The sequence below is a fragment of the Lynx canadensis genome, chromosome B1 (genome assembly GCF_007474595.2).
Source record: "Lynx canadensis isolate LIC74 chromosome B1, mLynCan4.pri.v2, whole genome shotgun sequence".
In the NCBI taxonomy this organism is placed as follows: domain Eukaryota; kingdom Metazoa; phylum Chordata; class Mammalia; order Carnivora; family Felidae; genus Lynx; species Lynx canadensis.
The window spans coordinates 160,271,626-160,283,895 of record NC_044306.2 but is presented as its reverse complement, the minus strand read 5'-3'; positions in this window follow the sequence as shown (position 1 = coordinate 160,283,895).

The following is a 12,270-nucleotide window of genomic DNA, read 5'->3' as shown; positions in this document are numbered from 1 at the left end:
AGGGATAGGGCATTCTCTTGCACAACCACATTATATAGTTATCAAATTTAAAGCTTTTAAGATTGGTATAGTATTTATATTACAATCTATATTCAAATTGTGCCAAATGTCTTAACTACTAACCTTTAACAATCCCCCTGTTCCTATCACCCATTGCATTTGTTGTCTCATTTCTTCAGTTTCCTCTTAATTTGGAACAGTCCTCTAGCCTGTTCTTCACAACAGTAAGAGTTTGAAAAGTTCATGCCAGCTGTTTAAAAAATGTTAATTTAGATTATTCTAGTTGTTTCCTCATGCCTCAATTCAGGTTATGCATTTTGGAAGGAATACTAAATACTGGTGCATTGTACCAGAAGGCACACATCATGTCAGTTTAACCCATTATTGGTGTTCACTCTTAGTTAAGGTGTTGTCCACCAGATTTCTCCATTGTAAAGTTATTTTTTCCCCTTATAATATTCTGTGGGAGGATATATTGAAACTATCTGAACTTTCAACAAACCCAATGATTTTAGCATATAATTAATATTTTTTTATAGTTTATTTTTGAGAGAGAGCATGAGCGGTGGAGGGGCAGAGAGGGAGGGAAAGAGAATCCCAAACAGGCTCCACCTCACAAACCATGAGATCATAACCTGAGCCAATATCAAGAGTGGAATGCTTAACCAGCTGAGAACTGAACCACCCAGGTGCCCCTAGCATATAATTATTTTTGCTTGAATCAGTTATACCTCCTGTTTGCTGGTACAGGGTCTGTCAAGAGGGGCTTTTTCTTCCCATAGACTCCAGTTCTTGTTTCATGCATTTTACCTCAATTCAGCCAGTGGGGGGTTGCCCTTTCTGACTCCTTTAATAAGGCTAAGTTACATTCTGTTAATACATTGAGGATTCTTATTTATGACCAAATACTTTGAAACATACCAGATTTCTCTCTGCATAAGTCCCAACAGTATTGTAAAATTATGAAAGCTTGCTGGGATGTCTTAAGGGATAAACTGCAGGTGGAAATTTACCTGTGGTCAAGATTCTGTCACCAGAAGGGGCAATTTCAGAGAATCATGTCCTAATTCTACACTGATTTTTGAAATGCTGCATACACCTTTTATTTCTTCATGTGTGTGCCCTAATTGCTTTCTTAAAATCACATAATGCAGGGGACCCTGGGTGGCTCAGTTGGTTAAGCACCTAACTTCAGCTTATGTCGTGATCTCACAGTTTGTGAGTTCAAGCCCTGCATTGGGCTCTCTGCTGTCAGCACAGAGCCCACTTCAGATCCTCTGTCCCCTTCTTTTTCTGCCCCTTCACTGCTTGCACTCTCTATGGCTCTCTCAAAAGAAACAAATAAAAAAAAATCACGTAATGCAGGGGCGCCTGGGTGGTTCAGTCAGTTAAATGTCTGACTCTTAATTTCAGCTCAGGTCATGATCTCACGGTTCATGGGATCGAGCCTCACGTTGGGCTTTGTGCTGACAGCACAGCCTGCTTGGGATTCTCTCTCCCTCTCCTCTCCCCTGCTTGTGTGTGCGCTCTCTCTCTCTCTCTCTCTCTCTCTCTCTCTCTCTCTCTCTCTCAAACATTGAAAATAAATTCTGAAGCACAGAAAGATAAAATTTCTTAAAAAATCACAATACGTATGTAAATTCTCAAAATTCAGATAAGTAAATCCATCTTGAATAGCTCTCTTCTTATAAACCCTTACTCTTTCTAGAGTTAACTACTGTCAATGGTTTGCTGTTAACTTTTTACCTTTATCTGTATACATATTAAAATGTTTTGTTTCTATGCTTTGACATAAATTGAATTATTGATTTTGCAATTTGCAGAATTTGGAGATCTTTGTCAGTAGTTAAGCATCTTCCTCATTCTTTGTAACTATTGCATAATGTTCCAAAGGGTGGATGTGTCAGGTTTTTATCACTTTAATGCCTATTCTCTGGCCTCCTTATTGCCAAAATTGGTTGACAATCTGGAGGTATTCTGAGAGTGGAAACCATATAAAGTGAAGTTCAGAGAACTCATAATTTCTTACAGTCTTAAAAATTACATTGGTTTATGCTTGTGTTCTTTAAAAAAATTTTCTTTAACATTTATTCATTTTTGAGAGACAGTGAGTTGGGGGGAGGGGCAGAGAGAGCGGGAGACACAGAATCTGAAGCAGGCTCCAGGTTCTGAGCTGTCAGCACAGAGCCTGACTTGGGACTTGAACTCACAGACCGCAAGATCATGCCCTGAGCTGGTGGTATGCTTAACCAACTGAGCCACCCAGGTGCCCCTATGCTTGTGTTCTAAAGATAGAACTTCTTTCAGGTTTTCTAATACTAATCAAGTCTTGCACTTTTTATGTTAAAGGTTTTTTGGGTTTTTTTTTTACACAGAGGATGTATATATTTGGAATGTTTATTTTCGTGTTGCTTAAAATAACAGAATGATGAGTAACATGTCCAATATTTAATGTTCAGCATAGATGTGGGTAAGTAATAGTACCTCACACTCAGCTAACATTACTGGGATGAATGAAGTATCCACATAATGATATAGTAAGGTATTACAATAATTTAAAGAGGTTCCTATTTGAGCATAGATCTAACTAGCTGGGTCATGTCTACTACACCAGTGTGGGGAGAATCTTACTGCCTTGAAACAAAGATTTTTCTGATGAGTTGCTGTTGTGCCCTGTGCACGGAAGTATGAAATTCCCTTAAAGGAAGCTGTTGTTAGAAATAAAATGGCTGATTTTGTGTAAAAGTAGATATGACCCATGATCCATGTGAGACAACCTTGGAGACACTCATGCCGTTGGGAAACAGCGCAGGCTGGAGATCCTGCATTAGCATCTAGGAGTAGAAGTACTTGTAAGTACCAAGCAGTATTCTAAGCACATCACATTAACTGAATCCCCTCATCATTACTGAGAAGTAGGTGGTTAATTCCCACATTGCATCCTACAGACAAGTGAATTGCTTGATGTCACAGTAGGAAGTGGCAGGTCTGTGCCACATTGCCTTTATTAAATGAAGAATATTATGTGGGGGAAAATGGATGTTATAAAAGGAGAAATTAGGAATGGGGATCAAAAGGATTTCCATCTAATCTGAATGTCCTCAATTATAATGTTCTATTAACATGATAAAAAGGGCACTTTATTTTGAAGTATGCTTCATGCCCAGTGTGGAGCCCAGTGTGAGGCCTGGACTCAGAGCCCTGAGATCAAGACCAGAGCTGAGATCAAGAGTCGGATGCTCAACTGACAGAGCCACCCAGGTGCCCCAAAAGGACACTCTTTAAGTAGGCTTTCCTCTATCATAACTTCTAGCCAGTTTATATTCACTAAAGACCATATGAGAAGCTTACCAGCAGTAGTCAGATTAATTTCACCTTTTCCAAATAAACCAGGATAAAACCATTTTGCCCTGATCCTACTTAAGCCTAGTTCTGAGAGCAGAAGCTGGCATTTTTGCTATATTTTTATACTTAAGCTGGCATTTTTAGATAAGCCACTGTATTCATTATGTGCATAGCTATTTGAAAGTATAAGAATGTCATAATTTAACGTGGAAAGAGCTGGATTTATTTGAAAATGCCCTTGGTTCTTGGGCTCTGCGAGCCTGCTGTATTATAGGCCCTGATTCTTTGTCCCATCTGATCCATTGATTAAAATCACAATTTGAAGACTTGGCAGGAGGTGTATGTCTCCTAGACTCCCAGAATTGATTGGGAGTGGTGGAGACAGTCATAGGCTATCCACCCTACACAACAGGGAGGAAGGAGAGTGACAGATGTCCCTGACATGGGTTTCTATGTTTTCACTTAATTTTTTAAATTAAAAAAAAAACAACAAACTTCTCTTTCTGCAGTCCTCCCACATGTCTCATTTCTTGTTGAACAGTCACAGAAATAATACTGATAGCAGTAATAGTAATAGGCATTTCTCTCCTCGTCTTCTGCCTTTTTGGTGTTTTTCAGTGTGAGCACGCACATACGTAAATGCACACAAAGACTGCTGAATTCTGCACAAACACTGGCTGGAGTACTGTCTGTGATCAGCAGTTGGCTTACTGGCAAGCAGGCCCAGGTCAGTCCACCCCATGCAGCTTAAGACAGAGGGTGCTATTTCAGGGCCTTTGTTTCAAGTCCATGAACTCCAGAGGAAAGGACCCTTGAGATCCCCTGGGCTGTGCTCACACACATGGGAAATGTGCTCCGTAGCAGAGCCTGAAAAGTTGTAGATGATCTGTCTTGAGACCTTTGCAGATCCCCAGTCCTGCCAGAAAATTTGATCACTTTGAGTAAATATCAATTAAGTGTCCTCTTCAGACTGTTTACAATTCTGTAAATACACAATACAGCTTTAAGAATCTTGGGGCGCCTGGGTGGCTCAGTTGTTGAGCATCAGACTCTTGGATTCTGCCCAGGTCATGATCTCACAGTTTGTGAGTTTGAGCCCTGCATTGGGCTGATGGTGTGGGGCCAGCTTGGGATTCTCTCTCCTCTCTCTTAAAGAATCTTTCATGGTATAACTTCTTACCTAATTTTTTTTTTAATGTTTATTTTTGAGAGAGAGAGAACAAACGTGAGCAGGGGATGGGCAGAGACACACGAGCACACAGAATCCAAAGCAGCTCCAGGCTCCCAGCTGTCAGCACAGAGCCTGATGTGGGGCTTGACCCATGAATCCAGAGATCACAACCCGAGCCAAAGTCGGATGCTTAACCAACTGAGCCACATAAGCACCCCTCTTACCTAATTTTTTCACTTTGATGATCATTTTCACATTAACTGGTGGGGATAGCTCAAACTGTTTCTTTTGGGTGGCAACCATTTTTAACCTGTGCTGCTTTTTGTTGAACTTAATCCCATTGTACTTCCTTCCACCACCCTCCAAGGCTGAGACGTGTAGTGGGGTCTGCCTCCTTTTCCCCTTGGAGAACACTGGATATTTAGAAGAGAGGTGCCTTTTTTGTTTGTTTGTTTTTTGCACATCTGGTTAGAGTTTTCAAGTTGAGAGGTTTTACGGTTTGATGGGATTGAAGCCAGGGAGCTAAAAAAGCCCAAATTCTGCCCTGGCACTTATTCTACCTCAAGAGTTCCTGGGTAGGGTGGGGGGCTCTAGTGGGATAGAAATTAAACTAATACTTTTATCAAATTTCTAGATACACTAGTATACATTTCTAGTAAAACATTGATTCAAAGACTCTCTTAGGAGCAAGTGGGACCACCTATATGATTCCTTGTGCTTCCCATTCCCTGCTCCAGTCTAAGCCAGGGCCCAGTGTGTTCCCCCAGGACTGTAAAGGGGAGGGGCAGAGATGGAGAAATGCTGGTAGGTGGCCAGGGGTAAAAAAGGTTCCAACCCCATGTCACTCCACCCCTCACCCTGGTTGTGGAGCCAGGAAAAGAAGCTAGGGTCTCAGGATCCTCAGCTTGGATTCTGCCTGAAACCTCTTTTTTCCTTCCTGGGGAGCAGCAGGATACTGTTTTGAGATCTAACGGTCCTTCACTTCTGTATTCTCATTGCCTTTCCCACCACAGAGACTTTGTAAATAGCTGACTTCCTGAGATAGCTTTCTGGTATGGTAAGTGCTCCATGGGGGTGGAGATAGGCTAGATTTGAATCTGAATGGATTTTTTTTTCACTTTAAATTTATGAAAGTAACACATGCGCAGTTTAAAACACTATTGCTAAAAGATTTATGATGAAATCTACATTCCATAGCCTTTTCCTCTCTCCTTTCCTCAGTCACATAGCTGCTATATGTATCTGACTCCTGAAGTAAATTTAAATTAGTATGAAATTTCTTATTTTGCAGATTTACAGTGGATTCTCTTCATCAGGTCGTTAGATAGCATGTCACACTGCATTTTTCTGAAGGTGGTCAACATGATGAATATTTGTGGTGAATAAAAATTGAGGTGCCTGGGTGGCTCAGTCAGTTAATTGTCCGACTTCGGCTCAGGTCATGATCTCACAGCTGGTGGGTTCGAACCCCGCATCGGGCCCTGTGCTGACAGCTCAGAGTCTGGAACCTGCTTCAGATTCTGTGTCTCCCTCTCTCTCTGCTCCTCCCCCCCCCCTGCTCTTTTTTTCTCTCTCTCTCTCAAAAATAAGTAAACATTAAAAAAATGGCCACAGTCTTTTTTTTTTTTTTAAGCTTTATTTTGAGAGAGACTGTGAGTGGGGGAGGAGCAGAGAGAGGGAGAGAGAGAGAATCCCAAGCAGGCTCCATGCTGTCAGTGCACAGCCTGGCTGGGGGGCTCCATCCCAAGACCATGAGATGATTACCTGAGTCAAAATCAAAGATTTGGATACTTAACCGACTGAGCCACCTGAGCCACCCAGGTGTCCCAGGCCACAGATTCTTTGTAGCCCTTCTGATCAGCTTGACTCTGTGCTGCCGTTGTGACTTGCTTTCACCAATAGAATTGCAGTAGAGTGACATTGTGTAACTTATGAGCTTCAGCCTCTGGAGGCCTTGCAGCTTCTTTTGTGCTTTCTAAACATGGTCACTTTGTGAACAAGCTTGAACCAGCCTACTTGAGGATGAGATGCTAGGTAGAGAGAGTGACCACTGGAAAAAGGCCCAGATTTCCCAGCTGTTACAATCATCTCAGCTGAAGCTGCAGATGTAGAGTGAGTTCTGCAAGCGCAGGTTCGTATGGAGCAGAAAAACCACTGAGCTGAGCCTAGATGACACTGCCAAACTAAGGAATGGGAGCAAATAAATGCTTGTGTAAGTCACTGAATTTTGGGTTGTCACTTAGTTTGTTACCCAGCAATAGATATGGACACAAACCTAATAATGCCCTCAATCTAGTTAATAAAAAAGCACTTCCAATGAACAAATGTTCATTGTACCTGGAAGTGACTTAACCCATGCCTAATGGGAGAGTGAATGGGTAGATGGGTCTATTAGGCATTGTTTTCCTTTGTTAAACAGTCTCATCCAAGTTCCCGTGCTGAAAATGTTCACATTTCTCATAATTAGCTTTATGTAATAGCTTTATTTGTCCAGTGAAAAAGATTTTTCTTCAGCTAGTGTTCCACTAAAAGACATCTTTTACCTGGCATTTTAGAGACTAGTCCCCATTTCTCTAATTGTCCTTCCTGTTAAGTATTTAACCATGGAATTTAAAGTCAAAGACAAGAAAAAAGGTTTTTTTAGGCCAGATGTTAAGTGCTGAGAAAAACAAGAGAATAGAAAGTTTTTAGTTGGGCAACCAGGATCCCAATATAGTGAAAGTAAGATGTAAAAATGAACAGGAAATAGGATGAATGCTATACAAGTAGAAAAGGCAAGTCCATTTAAACAAGTTCAGGACCAAATCAATTTGGTTTTTGAAGCTGTTTGATTTGTGAATAGATAACACCAGTTCTTCTAATTCTATGTTCCTAGTAGAGTCAGAAGTAAAAATCAGTTTCTTTTCTGTGATAGTTTAGTGGTATAATTCTTTGAATGTTTGCATTCCAGATTTCCTGTGTATTTAATGTACTATTTTCTTAATCAGAACTGTAGGTCAGGATCTCCATTCATGCTGTGATCTGTCCGTGGTACTTGGCAAAGCTTACTAGCAATGTGAAAAGATTCCCAGCCAGCCATGAAAGCACAGTTGATTTAAAGCTATCCGAGATGGTAAGAGAGCATGGAGCATGGAAATCACACTGGGACACTTGAGGTTGTTCAGCATTGCTGAAGTAAGACAGCAAGAGTATAGCACATCTCTCTCTCTCTCTCTCTCTTTCTCACTCTCTCACTCTCTCACTCACTCACTCACTCACTCACTACCCTAGCCCTGAGAAATAGTTTTTCCTCACAGAACTGTGTATAGCTGGATTCAAAGGATGTTCAAAAGAATTATGTGGCAGTTACAGAGTTTCCACGGAAATTGTTATTACCTTTGGAGGTCTTCAAAGTGGGTTACCTTTCTTTTCTGAGATAACATGTTTCCCACCTGAGGTTGAAAATTCTCTCCTTTAGACTTGTGATGGGTTCCCATATAAAGAGGAAGTATTGTGTAGTGGTTAGAAACCTGGGTGCTATCAGATGGGACTGCTCTGTTTCCTGATTATGGTGGTTGTTACACAAACCTATATGTATATTGAAATCCATACAACTACAATGAACGGGAAAAAAGTAAGTTTTACTGTAAAATTAAACACACCCACAGGGGTGCTGGACATAGACTGCTTGGATTTGTTTGAATCACAGCTCCATCATTCATTAGTTGTGTGACCCTGAGAAGTTACTTATGCCTTAGTTTCCTCATCTGTAAATGTGGGTAAGAATAGTACCTCCTACATGGGGTTGTTGGAAGGATTCAACAAACGTATGTAAAGCACTTAAAACAGTGCCTGACTTATTATTTTTTATTTTTTTTTTTGTCTTAGTATGAGCAGGGGAGGGCGGGGGGGGGGGAGAGAGAGAGAGAGAGAGAGAGAGAGAGAGAGAGAGAGAATGAATGAATGAATGAATGAATATCAATCTTAGGCAGGCTCCACACTTAGCATGGAGCCTGACACGGGGCTCAAACCCATGGCCCTGGGATCATGACCTGAGCTGAAATCAAGAGTCACACACTCAATCAACTGAGCCACTCAGGTGCTCTAGTGCCTGGCTTATTGTATGTGCTATATAAGGGAGAGCTACTATTATTATTATAATGTAAAGGAATAAATAAAAAGATAATATGGGCTCTCATATGACCACTATGAATAGTTTGAAATACAACTGCTATGAGGTGGTGCCCTTATGCAGTAAAAGGAGGAAACCCTAGAAGAATGAAAATGCTATTAAGCAAATTGAAGTCTTCTCTGTTGTTATATTCCAGGGGAGGCAAAAACCAACCAATCAAACAAGAAAATCCCCTCATTCTCCTAATTCATTCATTTATGCCTGCTATTTTCCAGGGACTTACTGAAAAATTAGAAGGGATCTTGGCAATCTTTCACTTCCCAAATCACCTGATGATATATTCTCTAGCATATGTGGTTCTTTTATTTCTGTGGCCCATTTTTGGTAGATTTACCAAAGCTACTGGCTAGAGGTACTGATAATGTTTGCAATTAAGCATCATAGCTGTTGCGTCTACCAATGAGAATATTAAGACCAAAGAAATTCTTCCTCCAGGTTGATTACCTAGAAGATAAATTCTGAGAATTATTTGGGAGGGAAATGGAAGCTTATGAAAAACAGGAACCTGGGGATCTAAGACATGGGTATTTTAAGGATGCTTTAGACAGACTTAGGAATATTCAGATCATGAAAGTCTTATACTAAATGAAAGAATAACAATGCTCTTTGACATGAAGGAAAAAATGAGGCATCATTCCCATATGATGTTAAAATATTAATTTTGAGCTGCCTCCTCCCACTACAGGATATGAATGGGGCAGATGACACGACACAGAGACATTAAGAGCAGGCGGAGGTGCTATCTATTCGATTCACATGAGTGTGAGGTCTTGTTTTTAATGTTTAAGCATTACTCTTTGACAGTTGAGAAAACAATCCCCCTGGGAGGAGGAAAGCAGCCAAGAGAAAATGGAACAGTCTGAGAAAGAATGGAAATGATTCTATTGCTCCACCAGACAGAGCCAAGTGGGAGGGAAGCCAGGATAAATGATCAGAGGCTGTCTACGAAACAGCTCGCCTCAGCTTGAGCGCTGGGTGCCTACTCAGTGAAGCAATCACAGCTCTGCCACGGCTGGCACAGCTGGAGTTCCAAGTTAGTCATCTGCAGGAAACTGGCCTTGATCTCCATTTTGTAAGAAGTGTCTGTATGCTCAAGAAACACAAGTGTACACGATTGCATCTGTGCTCCACTTCTCCTTGGTTGTCATGGGAAGTGAGTGTTGCAAGTAACATAAACAAATTTAGACTCTGGGGAACTACACAGTAAAGTTCTAATTGCCATTTATGGTGATTAAAAATATGAAATGTGTTAAACTATGTTTCAGTAACTTTGAAGAAAATGCTGTTTCAAGGAGGGGAAAAGGAGAGATAAGATATAACTTAAAAACTTTGAGTTTAATGTTACAAAGAAGTCAAAAACTTTTTTTTTATGTTTATTATTTTTAAGAGAGAGAGCATGAGCAGGGGAGGGGCAGAGAGAGAGGGAGACACAGAATGTGAAGCAGGCTCCAGGCTCTGAGCTGTCAGCACAGAGCCCCATGCGGGGCTTGAACCCACGAACCGTGGGATCATGACCTGAGCCGAAGTCGGGCTCTCAACTGAACCACCCAGGTGCCCCAGAAGTCAAAAACTTTTTGATGGCACATCTTTTACTTCTTTTAGGTGTCATGAATACAAAAGAGGTGACATGTTAAACACCACAAAGCTGCAGAGCTTGTAAATGATCTAGCATGAACTTGCTCAATTCTTTTCTAGCCACTCAAAACAATCACTGTTCTGTGGAAAAGTGAGCAGGCTGTCCTGACATTTTGCCATTAATTCTCCTCTTTACTTATTCCTGCATGTTGCCATAGTGTAAATGATTAATGATTCAAGCGAAGTCTCCATACTCAGATTACTGGATTAACAAGTATCAGTAAACTGACTAAAGCTCAGAAAGCAACAGTGACAGAACTTTAAGTAAAATCTGCGGAGCAGTTGAATATACCAGCAATGATCCTGGGCTACATTAGGTGGCAGAATATGGAGTGAATTAATACAGATCCTAGCAGAAGTCCTCAACTGTCTAGGCACGTGGCATCCTGTTTGTGGTATTAGAACCACTCTTTCCTGGCTTTCCTGCCTGTTTTTGCTGAGAATTATGAAGGGACTGAGAAAAATCTAATGTTTTCCTCTCGTTCTATGGGTGAGAAAATGAAGACCTGAAGAGGTTAACTAATATAACCAGGGAAACTAAACTTGCTTAGTTAATTTTGCTGTTTGAAACTTCTAGCAAGGTACACTGAACATCTGCTTCAGTCAAGCTTTATGCAGCAAAAGCATAGAATTTTAGAGGTAAAGGAGATCTGAGAGTATAAATTATGAACATTTAAAAACTGAATCTCTGTTAATCAAGAGGCCAAAAACCTAGAGACAAGGAGGAATGTTTTGCTTTCTAAAATACATATTCAGAAGTTATCAGAGTAATGACAGCATCAGTTCCTAGGTTCTCTATTTCTACACAAATGCCAAATTTTTAGCTTGTAAAATTAATGATATTTCATTTCTCCAAAATAAAAATGAGAAATTGATTTTCTCAACTGGGAAGCTACCGCCCTCTAGAGGGTGGGCTTGGAAACGTGAGGGGTACTTTCGTTTGTCTCTATGACAGGTCAGGGGGAGAGGTTACTGGCATTTATTTATCTGGGGATGAGGGATGCTGGCATTCTGAAATGCAGTCTTACACATTAAAGAACTCTGTTCCCCAAGATGCCAATAGTAGTTACTTTGAAACATGATGAAAGTGAGATCTATGGTTTTTACAAGTTGAATGTTAAAATGCTAACCATTTATTGTAAGCGGTTTTAGTGAGATGGGGGTTAGGGGATGCTTGTTGACAGAGAACATGGGTATGTCTACTAATTTTATGCTAAACCTTAGCCTACAGGAAGTTCATGGATCGGACTGCATTTCAGGTCAGCCTTTTCCCATTAGCATTTCTCTTAACATTGGGATCTGGTACTTGACTTGCCAATTGTTCACTGTACAAGGCTATAGCGCTACTTATCGAACTAGGAATAATAAAAGGTAGATTTCTGACTGATGTAATGTTATACAATGTATATAGGCGGATGTTGATAAAATGGTTAAAAGTGCTCTGATAATCGCAGAACAGACTTTGAGTGCCAGAAGGATGTAACCTGAATCTTAAAAGTAAGATTCTCAGGTAGGATTATGTAAAGGTGAATGTTTGTTTCTCCAGTGTTTATTCTCCCTTAATAATAATCCAAAATAGTCTCCATCTCCTCCTACATCTCCCAGCTTTCATGTGGGTAGGTAATGACCATATAACTTGATCAATAGACAGTATGAAATGTGTGCAACTTGTAACCTTTCCCCTTTCCTCGAAATAGGGAAATTGTGCTCTTCACTCACTTTTCCTCTTTCCACTTGCTGGGAAGGGATGACAACGTGAGCAACCATCTTAGACCTAGGAATGAAGCCATGGAGCCTTCCACCAGCTGCATACCTGGATGACTATGTGGAGCAGAGGCACCCATTCATTCCTGTCTTATTTGAGCCCATTTATTTTGGAGAAATCCTCTTTTTGCCATTTTTTCATATGCCAACTGCTTTGTTGCTCTCTCAACTAGACTCTAAGTAA